The 13,671-nt window shown below is 41.4% G+C and overlaps 1 long non-coding RNA gene across 4 annotated transcripts in view; it reads right to left on the reverse strand.

Moving 5' to 3' along the window:
• LOC139041579 (uncharacterized) overlaps positions 1 to 13,671 on the reverse strand; it is a 37,145-nt gene that overhangs the window by 17,458 nt on the left and 6,016 nt on the right. The gene's annotated exons all lie outside the window — the stretch shown is intronic.

Below are 13,671 nucleotides of genomic sequence, written 5' to 3' on the forward strand. Positions count from 1 at the left end.
AGTTTGCATTTGGCATAAATAGTATGTTTTAAGTATAAGACAGCAATTGTCTTTTAATGTGATCATTTGAAAGAATGGAGAAGTTGCTTGCACAAAGGCCTTGAAAAGTATATGCACATTGGGGCTTGTTTTCTTGCTACTGTTGGAACTCTCCTAGAGAATGTGGTGGGAGCATAAAGCAGTGACAGAACAGGCATTGAGGTGACAGGGATGACTTTGGGAGGAGAGGTAGACAATTCTGAATGAAAGAATGGTGAAATCATAATAATTTCAGTATTAAAGTAGGCATGGAAGCAAGATACTAGGATCAGGGAAAGAAGAAAGCAGGAAACCAAAACCAAAACAACCCAGGCCTGAAGCCTTTGAAAGAATAAAAATGTGACCAGACAAAGAGATGAGAAATTGAAGATCAGTGATATTGAAGAAAGTAGGAAATCATGGGAAGGATATGAGATTCCAAGGAAAAGAGAGAAGGGAATAGGAAATTGCAGTTTACTCTGGATGAATTTTGCCTGAATTTGTTTCGGGCTTCAGGTTACTATTTGGTCATTTGTTCTGAAGGAATTTCTTTCTTTCATATTTTTTCTCCTTTAATTAGTTTGTTCATAGGCTTTTAAAATTAATTTATTTTTTGATGCTTGTTTATTACTTTTTAAATTAGTTTGTTCTAATTAGTTGAATCAGAACTTCTCCTCTGTCCTAAGCTCCTGGAGACTCTGATTTTCCTGGGCCTCTGGCAGTGGAGATGATAACTTGGTGCATTTGTCTTGCTGGTCTGACAAAGAAAGGAGTCTGGTGGCTTGAGATGAAGCCTGGTCTACTGCTGTAATATCCATCTCACTCTTCAGTGCCTGTTTCATTGTGAGCTCTTTGGGTGAGTTCTTGGCTGAAGTGCAGTGATCTCTTCATCCTTTTCCTGGTCACACTTTATAGATATCCATTAAGTACATTAAGATGTACAATAGTTTTCCCTTTCCTGCCATAAAATGACAACCCTTACTGAGAATGCCATACTTTTCATAAAATAAGTTGTTGTTGGGCCAGCCCCGTGGCCAAATGGTTAAGTTTGCTCGCTCTGCTTTCGGGCCAGTTCGTATCTTGGGCGTGGACATGGTACTACTCGTCAGGCCATGCTGAGGTGGTGTCCCACATAGCACAACCAGAAGGACCTCCAACTAGAATGTACAACTATGTATTGGGTTGCTTTGGGGAAGAAGAAGAAGAGAAAAAAAAAAAGACTGGCAACAAACGTTAGCTCAGTTGCCAATCTTTAAAAAAAAATTAAGTTGTTGGTGTTATTATTATTAATTTTGGATAATTATCTATCCTTCCAGGTTTAGTTTGCCCTGTCTTAGTTGCGTTTTCTTCGTTGTGATCATAACTGTCTCAGTCAGCTTTGGCTGCTGTAACAAAATACCATAGACTGAATGGCTCATAGAACAGAAATTTATTTCCTCACAGTTCTGGAGGCTGAAAGCAGGAGATCAGGTGGCACCATGGTTGGGTTCTGGAAAGAGCTCTTTTTCTGGCTGGCAGACAGCTGTCTTCATGCTCTGTCCTCAGATGGTGGAGAGAGAGAGAGAGAGAGATAGAGAGAGAGAGGGAGGGAGGGATAGAGAGAGAGAGAGGGAGTTCAGCTCTCTGGTATCTCTTGTTATAAGGGCACTAACCCTATCATGAGCTCCCCACCCTCATGACTTCATCTAACCCTAATTACCTACCAAAGGCCCCACGTGTGTGCCAGTTGTAATCGTAATCACCATCTAGTATAGCATCTCCCACTACTGGGTTTATCAGATCACCAATGTTGATCTGTTCCTTTGTTTTAAAAAGCTTTCTATTGGGAGTATAACTGCCGTTCCTTCTATGATTGTAATAATTGGGTTTTTGGTCTTCATGTGAGAATCTTCCCAATGTGAGAAGGAAATTGTTTGAACAATTATACAATGGAGGAATAAAGAAAATAAATTATTTAATTGCTGCACTCTTTGCCAGATTTTATATTTTTGCTAGACTTCAAAAATTTCTCTACTTTCTCCTGTACCATTTGGTCATCAAAACTTGCTGTACTTTCTGGTATTATGATTACAAATAGAGATAAAACATGTATGAGGAAGTTACAGAATATGGCTTCCTATGGCAAGTGAAAACATGTTTATAATGGTCTGCAGTTTCCTCCTAGTTGTAAATAGGTCTCACAGTCTTTAGTATAACCCTCAGAAACAGAATGATTACTAAAGTCAAACTTTGTTTTACTTCTTCCAGTCAAGGACAAGAGGCAAAAGAGACAGAGGGGTTTAAGGATGGTTAATTGTTTGAGAGGAAAGAAGACATGCAGGAACTTAAAGACATAAATTAAGAGACAGAGGAGTTTGAATTTAGTGTCAACATCAGAATGATGAGATAAATGAGTAAAAAATTGAGCGAGGATAAGAGAAAGGTCAGATCTTGCTCCACGTGCATGCTGGTGAACAGACGAGACTATTTTTAGTGAAAGACATCTAAAAGTCTCCAAAAGGTTAGGTTTCACCTTATTTTTCATTTTACCCCATCTATTTTTTTTGTCATGAGAAAGATAGTCTCTGAGCTAGCATCCATGCTAATCTTCCTCTATTTTATATGGGATGCCACCACAGCATGGCTTGACAAGCGGTGCTACGTCTGTGCTGGGGCGTGCAAACTCAACCACCGTGCCACAGGCCAGCCCCATTTTACCCCATCTACTTATTGGTAGTTACAGCAATCAGAAAACTTCAGGAAAATCAAAAGGCCAGTGATCTTTCAGGATTAATAGAATTAGGGAGAAGCTGTTAAGCAGTGGGTCAGCAAAAACTTATTGAATTTCTACTATGGACAGGTTGCTATTTTTGGTGCAGTGTATACAGTGTGAATAGAGTAAAATTTCTTTCCTACACTGTAGTTCACATTCTAGAAGGAGGAAACCAAGATATATATGTAAACTTGTAAACAAATAAGACAAGTGAATACGAGGCCGGACTGGTGGCGCAGCGGTTAAATGCACACGTTCCACTTTGGTGGCCCAGGGTTCCCCGGTTCGGATCCCGAGTGCAGACATGGCACTGCTTGGCAAGCCATGCTGTGGTAGGCGTCCCGCATATTAAGTAGAGGAAGATGGGCACGGATGTTAGCTCAGGGCCAGTCTTCCTCAGTAAAAAGAGGAGGATTGGCAGCAGATGTTAGCTCAGGGCTAATCTTCCTCAAAAAAAAAAAAAAAAAGGCAAGTGAGTACAACAAAGCAGAGTTGGCAGCACATTTTTTACTGGGCTTACACAGAAAGAAGCATCAGAGGACAATAGTGTGGGGTGAAGTGGGATGGGAGAGAAAGACAGGTGTTGTAGACTTTATAGGAGCATAAGGCTCTGTGGCCCAACATAGATAACACTTAAAGGAGTAAGAACTAATCTTTCTTTCTCTTTCCCAGTGACTCATAAGAATTCTGTGTATAGCAAAATTGGCAAGAGGCTGTCCAAGTCACAAGAGTATCAAGGATGCTCAAGTTCGGGGCCGGCCCCATGGCTGAGAGGTTAAGTTTGCACGCTCCACTTCAGAGGCCCAGGGTTTTGCCAGGTTGGACCCTGGACGTGGACATAGCACCACTCATCAGGCCACGCTGAGGTGAAGACCCACATAGCACAACCAGAAGGACCTACAACAAGAACATACAACTATGTACTGGGGGACTTTTGGGAGAAGAAGAAGGAAAAAAAAAGTTGGCAACAGATGTTAGGTCAGGTGCCAATCTTTAAAAAAAATAGCATTCAAGTTTGACCTGCTTTCTCGAAGGAAAGGACATACAAGGCACTTCCTTTCCTGTTAATCTAGTTCCTAGTCAGATATTTTACATTTTTGGCACTGAAATTCTCAAATTCTAGGCTGGTTTATCCTACTGCTCTCTTAAACTAACTAATTGAATATTTTAAAGAGACTTCTCAAAATTGAATTACCAAACAAGGTCCTAGATTTTATTCTCAAAACTCGCTCCTCCCCCTGCCCTATTGTTTGCCCAAGCCTGAAACTTGAGGCTCATCCTTAACAGTTCCTCTTTACTCATCATCCTCACCCCCTCATCCGTTCATCATCAGGTTTAATAGTAAATAATATCCAGCTCCCCAAAGAGTTCTGAATCAACCAAGAAATAAATATAGACAAGATTCAGATAAGAATATAATTGTCAGCTTGGTTGATGGTAAAACTGAATGGTGAAATATGGCTTAGGGTAGCGCCTAAATGTTGCTCCCAAGTCCAGGCTTGGTCATCTCCTGGGGGAGAGCTGGTCAGCCGTGTCCAGGATCGAGGACCGCGCATAGCCCAGTGCAGAGAGCCAAAGAGAGGTGAGCCACACCTCTGTGGCCAGTGCTTCTGTGAGCAGTGGCACTGTGGCCTTACTCCTCTCCAGAAAAGAAGTAGGGACCCAAAGGATAGCAGACTTTTGCTATTCAAGAACAAAATAATAATAATTCACTTTTCACTCATAGGGAGAAACTCATAGGGAGAGGGGAAGCAATGGCAAAATCTTCTTGCTCAGTGCTGCCACAGGGAATAGAAATGCTCCCTTGGCAAGAATATGGGGGATGTATGGGGAATGTAAGAATATTCTCTTATTTTTGGTAGTTGTTTCACATTTGCTTTAACAGCAGCTACAATAGAACGTAATGAGCACAGCCCATCTTTATTACCAAGCCAGTCAGTTCCATCAGATTTACTATGTCAGAAAAACTAGTTTTCTATTCATATAACCTCATTAATATGCATTTTGGAAAATAAAAAAACAAAAACACTGAGAAATTCTAAAAGCATCTTTCAGGATGCATTTAGGGAAGTCAATTTTAAATTATGGAAACTGTAATATGTTACTTTATCCATTATAAGTCTATGAAAATTTCTCATTAATTTATAATAACGTAGCTAAAATTATGTTTCATAGGAAGTAAGAAATAAGATAGAGGGCATTATATTACTTTGGGAAATGTATTTACATTGATATAATTAACTCTGGTTTGGAAATATAATTAACTTGGTTTAGGAAATGTTAAATGGGAATAAGTATAAAAATTCAGAAATAATCCCATTAATTTTAGTAAACGTTATGATCAAAATTTCTCCTTTTAAGTGAAAAATAAAGATGTACAGTCATCCGTTGGTATCTGTGGGGAACTGGTTCCAGAACCCTCTGCAGACACCAAAATCTGTGGATGCTTGAGTCCCTTTTGTAAAATAGCCTAGTATTTGCATATAACCTATGCACATCCTCCTGTACACTTTAATTTATCTCTAGATTACTCATAATATACAACACAATGTAAATGCTGTGCAAATAGTTGTTGTGTGTATTGTTTGTGGAATAGTGACCAGAAAAAATCTGTACATGTTCATTACAGACACAACTGTCATGGGCCTGCAATCTGCAGTTGGTAGACTCCACAGAAGTGAAATTCATGGATGCTGAGGCTTGACTGAATTTCCAAAAGCTAATTGGTGCAGCAACTAGCATACAATTTTATTTTTTGCTGTTGGGGCCTGAAAATAATAAACATTAGAAAAAGTGAAATAGGGGACTGGCCCAGCGGCCGAGTGGTTAAGTTCATGTGCTCTACTTTCATGGCCCAGGGTTCACCAGTTCGGATCCTGGGTGTGGATGGACACGCCACTTGTCAGGCCATGCTGTGGTGGCGTCCCGCATAGAGGAACTGCAAGGGCTTATGGCTAGGATATACAAGCATGTGCTAAGGCTTTGGGGTGGAAAAAAAAAAGAGGAAGATTGGCTACAGATGTTAGCTCAGGGACAATGTTCAAAAAAAAAAAAAATAGGGGCCAACCTCATGGCATAGTAGTTAGGTGCGGCATGCTCTGTTTCAGTGGCCCAGGTTTGTGGGTTCGTATCCTGGGCAAGGACCTACACCACTCGTCAGCCAAGCTGAGGTGGTGACCTGCATACAAAATAGAGGAAGATTAGCACAGATGTTAGCTCAGGGCTAATCTTCCTCATGCAAAAAAAAAGAGGAAGACTGGCAACAAATGTTAGCTCAGGGTGAATCTTCCTCACCAAAAATAAATAAATAAATAAATAAATAAATAAATAAATAAAAAGAAAAAGTGAAGTAGAAGATTGACTGTAAATGTATAAATATTTCATGTGATTCATAAAATAGATTATGATTAATTTATTGAATAATACACATGGAATTTAAAAGGAATTACATAATATTTGTATCTGGGAGTTTTATCTAGTTCAATCTGAAAATGTTGGAAGTATCAGAAATTTCCCAGTGTACTTAAAAGTTTCAGTGTCACTAATCCATACCGTTTCAGCTATTCAAAGGTGATTTTTCCTTCCAAACACTGACGTATCCTAGTGATGATTATTGAGAATGGCTGAAAAGAATTGCCTACAGTTAAATCCTGAAAATGCCACTTCTAGTGTTTAATATTTCTCATCAAATCTCTCTGCCCTTACAGACTGTCCCTTTAGGCTGAGAGCCTAGATCAAACATACTTTGACAAAAAGTAGGGTACAGAAGAGGTGAAGTCGTTAAGACTGTCTGTCATCATTTCCACTATACAGTTGACTTCACAGCATCCCTACCAGAACCAGGATATTCCATTTCTAAGGCTTAAAAGGAAATTCATGCTTAAAAGGAAATGTATAGGACAACTCCGGGGAATGTAGATTTCTGGTGACTTGATTAATCATTAAAGGAGGTGTCTAAAAATATTTTAAATGGTCCTTTCACTCAGTGGAGTTTTTACATCCTGAGGTATAGTGAGTTTCAGGATGGATGAAAGGTATGCCTTTATTTTGTAGCATAGAAGAGCTAACATGGGAAAGAAAGTGGGACTTATATGATGGTAAGAAAGAATACATACTTTTGCTGCCACCTGACCTTTGCAATCCTTGGGTATGCACACCCAGTTTGAAGATTTCTGGGCAAAGACCATCTTTCAAAGTGATAGCTCCTCCAGGACCCATGAGGTAAATGAATCCCACCAACCCTCTCTTTCCAAAAAGCACAGATGATTTACGGGGCATTGAAGATTATCATAGCACCAATGAATTATCTTCAAATTGTTATATACACAAACAAAGCCCCAATATTTTAGCGGTCATCCCAAACAAATTATGTTCCAGAATCTAGAGCACAGTTCAACCCAAGTGTGCATTTTTATGGCCACTTAAAATTCGTAGCAGAATGATTTTTAGAGAAGACACAGAAAATGTGACAGAAAAACCACCTTGGTTTCAGTCTCACAAGGCTAGGCAGGCTGTGTTGGTCCAGAGTGAGCACAGAGAGGATAAATACGGTGCTCTCTTACAGTGGGAAAAATCTGCCAATGCATGAGACCTCCTCACTTTGGGTGTCATCTGAAATAGTCCCGCCTTCTGACAAACTTGTGAAATTGGCGATGATGATGATCACAGTTGCTGGGGCTTATTTGAGACTCCAGTTGTCTGCACCCCACATCTTTATTATTTTTTTAATGTTATTTTCTTATTGTGGCAAAATATACCTAACATAAAATTTACCATTTCAACTTTTTTAAAAGTTTTAACCATTTTTAAGTGTCCAATTCGGTGGCATTAAGTACATTCACAATGTTGCACAACCAGCAACATTATTCTTTCCAGAATTCTTTCATCATTCCAAACAGAAACTTTGTATCCATTAACCACTAACGCCCACCCCTCCCTCCCCCCAGCCCCTGGTAACCATCATTCTAGTTTCTGTCTCTATGAATTTGCCTATTCCAGGTACATTTGTGTCTGGCTTATTTCACCTAGCGTAATCTCCTCAAGGTTCATCCATGTTGTAGCATGTTTCAGAATTTCATTTTTAAGGCTAAATAAAAATCCATTGTATGTGTATACCACATTTTGTTTACCCATTCTTCTGTTGATGGACACCTGGGTTGTTTGGCTCTTGTGCATAATGCTGCTATGAACACTGAGTACAAGTACTATCTGTTTAAGTCCCTCCTTTCACGGCTTTTAAAATCTCTTCATTTTTATTACCTTCTCGGACAGTGTGCTCCACATTTTGAGCAGACAGTTCTCTAAGCCCACTTTATAAATTTCCATTCTCTCTGGCTTTTGTTCATTTCTCTGTCTCCATCCACACCAAGTTCCCAAGAAGATTTCAGCTCTCCGCTCAGTGGGAGCTGTTACTGCATCTTCATTTGCCTCGAGGGGCTTTTCCCTCTACATCTGGGTCAGCTCGATTGCACTCAGCACATTCCTGATCCCAAGCCTCTGTGCTAAGGTCCAGGCACTCAGGCCCCAGGGAGGAATGTTGTGTGCTCCGCTATATGCTCTTTCTTCAAACATTGTCATTCCTCAGCTTTTGAATTTCCCAGGCCTTGAGAAACTAGTTTTATTTTAATGACAACATTCCATCCTATGCTGTGCTATTACACTTCTCCTTAAAGGCAGCATCAGATGTAATTTTAACCTCCCAAAAGTGGTGACATTTGGGGCTAGCTTTGAAGCCTTTCCTTTTTACTTTGCTTTCTTGACAAAAACTTTATCTTTTTCTCCTTGTTTCTTTCTTTCTTTTATACAAATACACCTCAAGGCTTCACCTTGCGGAGTCCTCTGTACTGAAAGATACAAGGCCAATGAATTCTGGACCTGACAGAGTCATCCATTATTCAAACAAGTTCTGTTTACCTACTGAGTTTGGATTTCACGTAGGAAAATTCCTCCCATATGTCCGACATCTCTTATTGGCCTGGAGATGACTTACTGTTGTCCCAACTGATTACTTTTTAGTGAATAATGTCCCCTCCACCCTGTAATATCCTTAGAGTCTTTACTCTATTACCTTCTCAAGCATATTTCCTTAGGGCAGGGAAATACCTATATATTTACCCATGACACAGTCACCTTGTAAACGTGACTAATAAAGCTCGAAGTATTTCACGCTGTCATCCTCATATTCCTGACCTGAATCTGTCTAAATATTATGTAACCATGTAGCTTACCTGTCCTAGTTCATTAAGAGGAAGTCGTTGTTCCATGATTGCTCTTTCTTTTAGTCTGCTTTCCTGAAACTTTGAGAACACACTTTTAAATTGGTTTCTGAATCCAGGCTCCCTCATGAAATAATCATTCCAGTCTGCTTCCTGAGCTCTGACCTCTCTTTGTTAGAGCTTATTTAATGGCAACTCATCACAATTCTAAATGGCACCTTCTACCATATATGACTCTTTCCATTGGTTCATCTCTAAGCTGATCTCTCCTATGCTAGTCTTTCAACTGCAAGATGAAAAGTAAGGGTTTTTCACTGGCCTGGTATTCAGGTCAAAGGACCGATTCACAAGGACAAAGTATGTCAGAGATAAGCCTCTTGAATTTCCTTTAACTTTTGGTTTAGTATTTCTTCTTGTATTTTTCCTTTCATTTAACGTCTACCCGAGAAAATGACTTATTTCTTAAACAATAAAGATCCTTGCCCTCTTTCTCTTTCTATTGTTGAGGCACTTTACTTGAAGTCATTCTAGTTCTTTGAAATTCTTGGAGGCATTTTTAGACTTCTGAAGGCTGCAAACTGCAGGAAGGTAAAGCCAACTTGACACAATGTGATAAAAGGAAGATTCTAGAATCTAAGGAATAAATCTCATGAATCCAAGAGTTTGGCATCTCTACATCTTGGTCCTTGGTCTTCAATGATGTTTACAACAATATAAAGAGAAACAGAATTGGTAGCAGGTTTAGTGATACTCATTAATGGCTAAACCTAAAATTTCACTGGGCGGAAACTCATATATGAGTGTCCTGAACCTCGCATGGAATGTAATTGCTTTTGCAGCTTCATCTTCTGTCTTGTACTCCTGGCTGAGAAACATAATAAAGAGAGCCATATTTCATCTACTGTTGCCTTAGAAGCTCTTATTGGCTCTGGTGAAAGCACTGGCCTCTCCACTTTGGAATCTGAAGTCCTAGGGAAAGGATATTCCCTTTCCTATGTAATGTCTCCTGAGTGCAGGGGAAAAAAATCTCTACATTCAATTATTTAAGACCAGATTTCAGGGCTGGCCCAGTGGTGCAGTGGTTAAATTTGCACATTCTGCTTTGGTGGCCTGGGCTTTGCTGGTTTGAATCCCTGGTGTGGGATCTATACACCACTTGTCAAGCCATGCTGTGGCAGGTTCCCATATATAAAGTGGCAGGAGATGGGCATGAATGTTAGCTCAGGGCTAGTCTTCCTCAGCAAAAAGAGGAGGATTTGCAGTATATGTTAGCTCAGGGCTAATCTTTCTCCAAAAAAAAAAAAAGACTAGATTTCTTTTATCCATTTTGAAGTATTGAATAGACTGATCTTAACCCATAATAGAATCCTTTTCCTTGTTAATTCCATCTGGCACTCTGCAAATGAGGACAACAGCTGAAAATGTGAAAATTCCAAACGCCACAGCTTACCTCTATTAAAGCTTCCTTTCAAAACTTTGACCTTTGAACGTTGCATGTGTGCAGACACTGGCTATAATCACATGAAACACCTTAGTCTCCCCACATGTTGTTTGGTCCTCAGCTATTCTTATACATATTCTAACACTTTCACAGCCAACCCAGCGGGTGTTGGGGTTTGAGAGTGTAAGTGAAACAAAAGTTTATCTCCACCCATCTTACGTTTCCAGCTGAGGCTCTTTATCAAAAAGACAGATTAACAAGAGAAAAACAGTTTACTAACATGTGCAGCACACATCATAAGGAAGAAACTTCAAGGAGAGTAACTCAAAGCCGTGGCGTAGAACTCTCACTTATATAGCACCTTCAACAGAAAGCAATACATGTGTGGAGAAATAACAGGACCAAGAAAAAGCAGTTTCAGGCTTCCAAAGGCAGCAAACCGCAGGAAGGTAAATGTATGGGAGGAAACTAATGGGGTGAGGTTTGTTTGCAGAATCCTCTGCTGCCCTCTCTGGGCTGATAAGATTCTGTCTCCACTAAAAGAAGAATTTAGATCTTGCCTATAAGCAGAAAAAAGGGAGCGTGGAGACAGCTTTTCCTGCATTTTCTGCCTCTTGACTGCCTTCAGCTCAAAACAATTTTTATATCAAAGAGGCATATTTGGGGGTGACATGTTCTGGTTTCCTTCAGAGCAACCAGGCCTGCCTTGTTTCCCTTAAAGACAGTCAAAGGGAGATAGGCCTGTGAAAAGAAAGAGCACCCCAGCAAGAACAAGCAAAGGCTATTTATTCGGAGGGAGGGGGTTAGCAATGCCGACTGGGGGCTGTTGATGCAGGGAAGCTGGGGGCAGACGAACTGGAAGTGGGGCTTCCTCTTTGATTGGTTAGGGGAGCACGTTTAGCTTTCTCCACTTGGTCCTAAGTTGGAGTCAGGGGCACGAATTAGGGAAGCTGTCAGTTATTGATTAATTCCGAGCTGCTAAGGCCAAGTGCTACAGAGGTTGTGGTTTGGCTTCCTGGACAGGTTGCTGATATGGTTTATGGTTTAACTGCCTGGGCTGGTTGTTGCACGTTGTGAGTCAGAGTTCTGTTTTTATATGTGTTCTGGTCACTGTCCGTTTGTCTATTCAGTCTCTCAATCTTATGTGTATTTATGACCTTCAATGATATATTCTGTGCAATTATAAAACACGGACCAATGGAGATTGGACACTTGCCTCTTGTCTGCCAAAAACCACTCATCTATTCAATGGGAAGAAAATGTAATCTTTCCTTTTTTTTCAGAGACAAAGGACTTTATTACTCAAAGCACAGCAAGCAGTATAAGTTTCATGTTTTGTGTTGTTCTTCTTGCCCCACACGTCCCATGGGGGTGATATGAAGCAGCACAGGTAGATGCCGAGCACACAGTGGGTCTGCATCACAGCTGAGGAGCCCCAAGCTTAGAGAACTTAAATCTTTTATAAAAAACTACAAGCAAATCTGCCTAGCCTTTGCCCTGGAAGGAGACATTATTATACTAGACAGTAAACAAACTTGCTCTCTGCTCTGGAGGAGACACTATCTCTGTCTACCAAGACTGTTCAATATACAAACATCTTTGAAAAGATAGTCCAGGGGGCCGGCCCAATGGTGCAGTGGTTAAGTTCTCACATTCCGCTTCAGTGGCTCAGGGTTCACTGGGTCGGATCCCGGGTGCAGACCTACGCACCACTCGGCAAGCCATGCTGTGGCAGGCGGCCCACATATAAAGTAGAGGAAGATGGACATGGATGTTAGCTCAGGGCCAGTCTTCCTCAAAGAAAAAAAAAGAAAGAAAGAAAAACCAAGATAAATCAAATAAGAGGCAAAATTGGCGTAAAGTGAAAATAAAGGTAGGGAAGACAAAGCAAAACCAGGAATAAGTTTAGCACACACATTGTGGTCTTAATCTCACACCCTATTACTCCAGGGGTCTCTGGATTGGGTTCTGAGTTGGCCAGGACAAAAAGGGAAGTTACAGCGTCAGAGGATCCAAAACATAAACACAGGCAGTTATTCAGAAGAAAAGTTGGCCGTTTCTGTACTCAGATAGGAGACAGAGTTCTTCCCCTGCTCCTCTTTGAGAGCACACCCTGTCGTGTAGTGAAAGCTTCCTCAACAACATCCCTTCCCCAAACACAGCAATATGCCTGTGACGCTCTCCCACAGTCTCCCTTCCTGCAGGATACACATATCCCACACCTCAATTCAACTAGGGAAATTCGAGGGGGACAAAAAACCCCACGGCTGCTGAGAGGTCACTCAGAAAGCTTGAAAGAGGTCAGATTTGGTGACCAAGGCCTCACCTGCTGACCTGCCTTGCTGAGACCTGCTCTGGCCTCATTCCTGGGAACTCGCGCCTGTGATGGAGGTCCCTCAGCGGCCCTAGTCTAATCACTAGGCCTCCATCCTGCAGCCTTGGCCCCGGTCCCTTCTGGCTTCCCCTCCCACAACAGTGGCAGACATCACTAATCCAAAATGCAGTCTTTTTTGTTTGTTTGTTTTTAATCAATGCTTCTCTGAAAGGTGACAGTGCTAGTAGAAGAAGACAGCGTTAACAGGATGAGTCAGGAATGTGGAGAGGGGAGTTCAAGCCACTATTAGCTCTTGCCTGGAGCCTTGTATACTTCTTAACCGATTTCTCTGCTTCGACTCTTCCTCCTCCCTCAAACCATTCCAACACAATGCCAGAAGAATCTCTAAAACTGTAAGTCAGATCTTGTTATTCCACTGCTTTAAACCCTTCAGCCCTACTCTTTTTTCTTTTTTTAAGGATTGGCACCTGGGCTAACAACTGTTGCCAATCTTTTTTTTTTTTCTTTTTCTGCTTTATTTCCCAACCACCTCCCCCCCCCCACCCCCCCGCCCCCGACACAGTTGTATGTCTTGGTTGCAGGTCCTTCTAGTTGTGGTATTTGGGACGCCGCCTCTACGTGGCCTGACAAGCAGTGCCATGTCCGCACCCAGGATCCGAAGCCTGAGCCGACCACAGCAGAGCGCGCGAACTTAACCACTGGGCCACGGAGCCGGCCCCCCTGCTTGATGAGGTCTGGACCCACCTATCCAGTCTTCTCCCTGTTTTTCACAGCTACCTCTCTCCCTCTTATTAATTATGCTCCTGCCCCTACTCTCTTTCCTGCCTCAAGGGTTTGTGTTTACTATTCCTCGTAAACTCTTCCAGGGGCTGGCCCCTTCCAAGTGGTTAAGGTCACGTGCTCTGCTTTG

The sequence above is a fragment of the Equus asinus genome, chromosome 22, assembly GCF_041296235.1.
Source record: "Equus asinus isolate D_3611 breed Donkey chromosome 22, EquAss-T2T_v2, whole genome shotgun sequence".
Classification (NCBI taxonomy): Eukaryota; Metazoa; Chordata; class Mammalia; order Perissodactyla; family Equidae; genus Equus; species Equus asinus.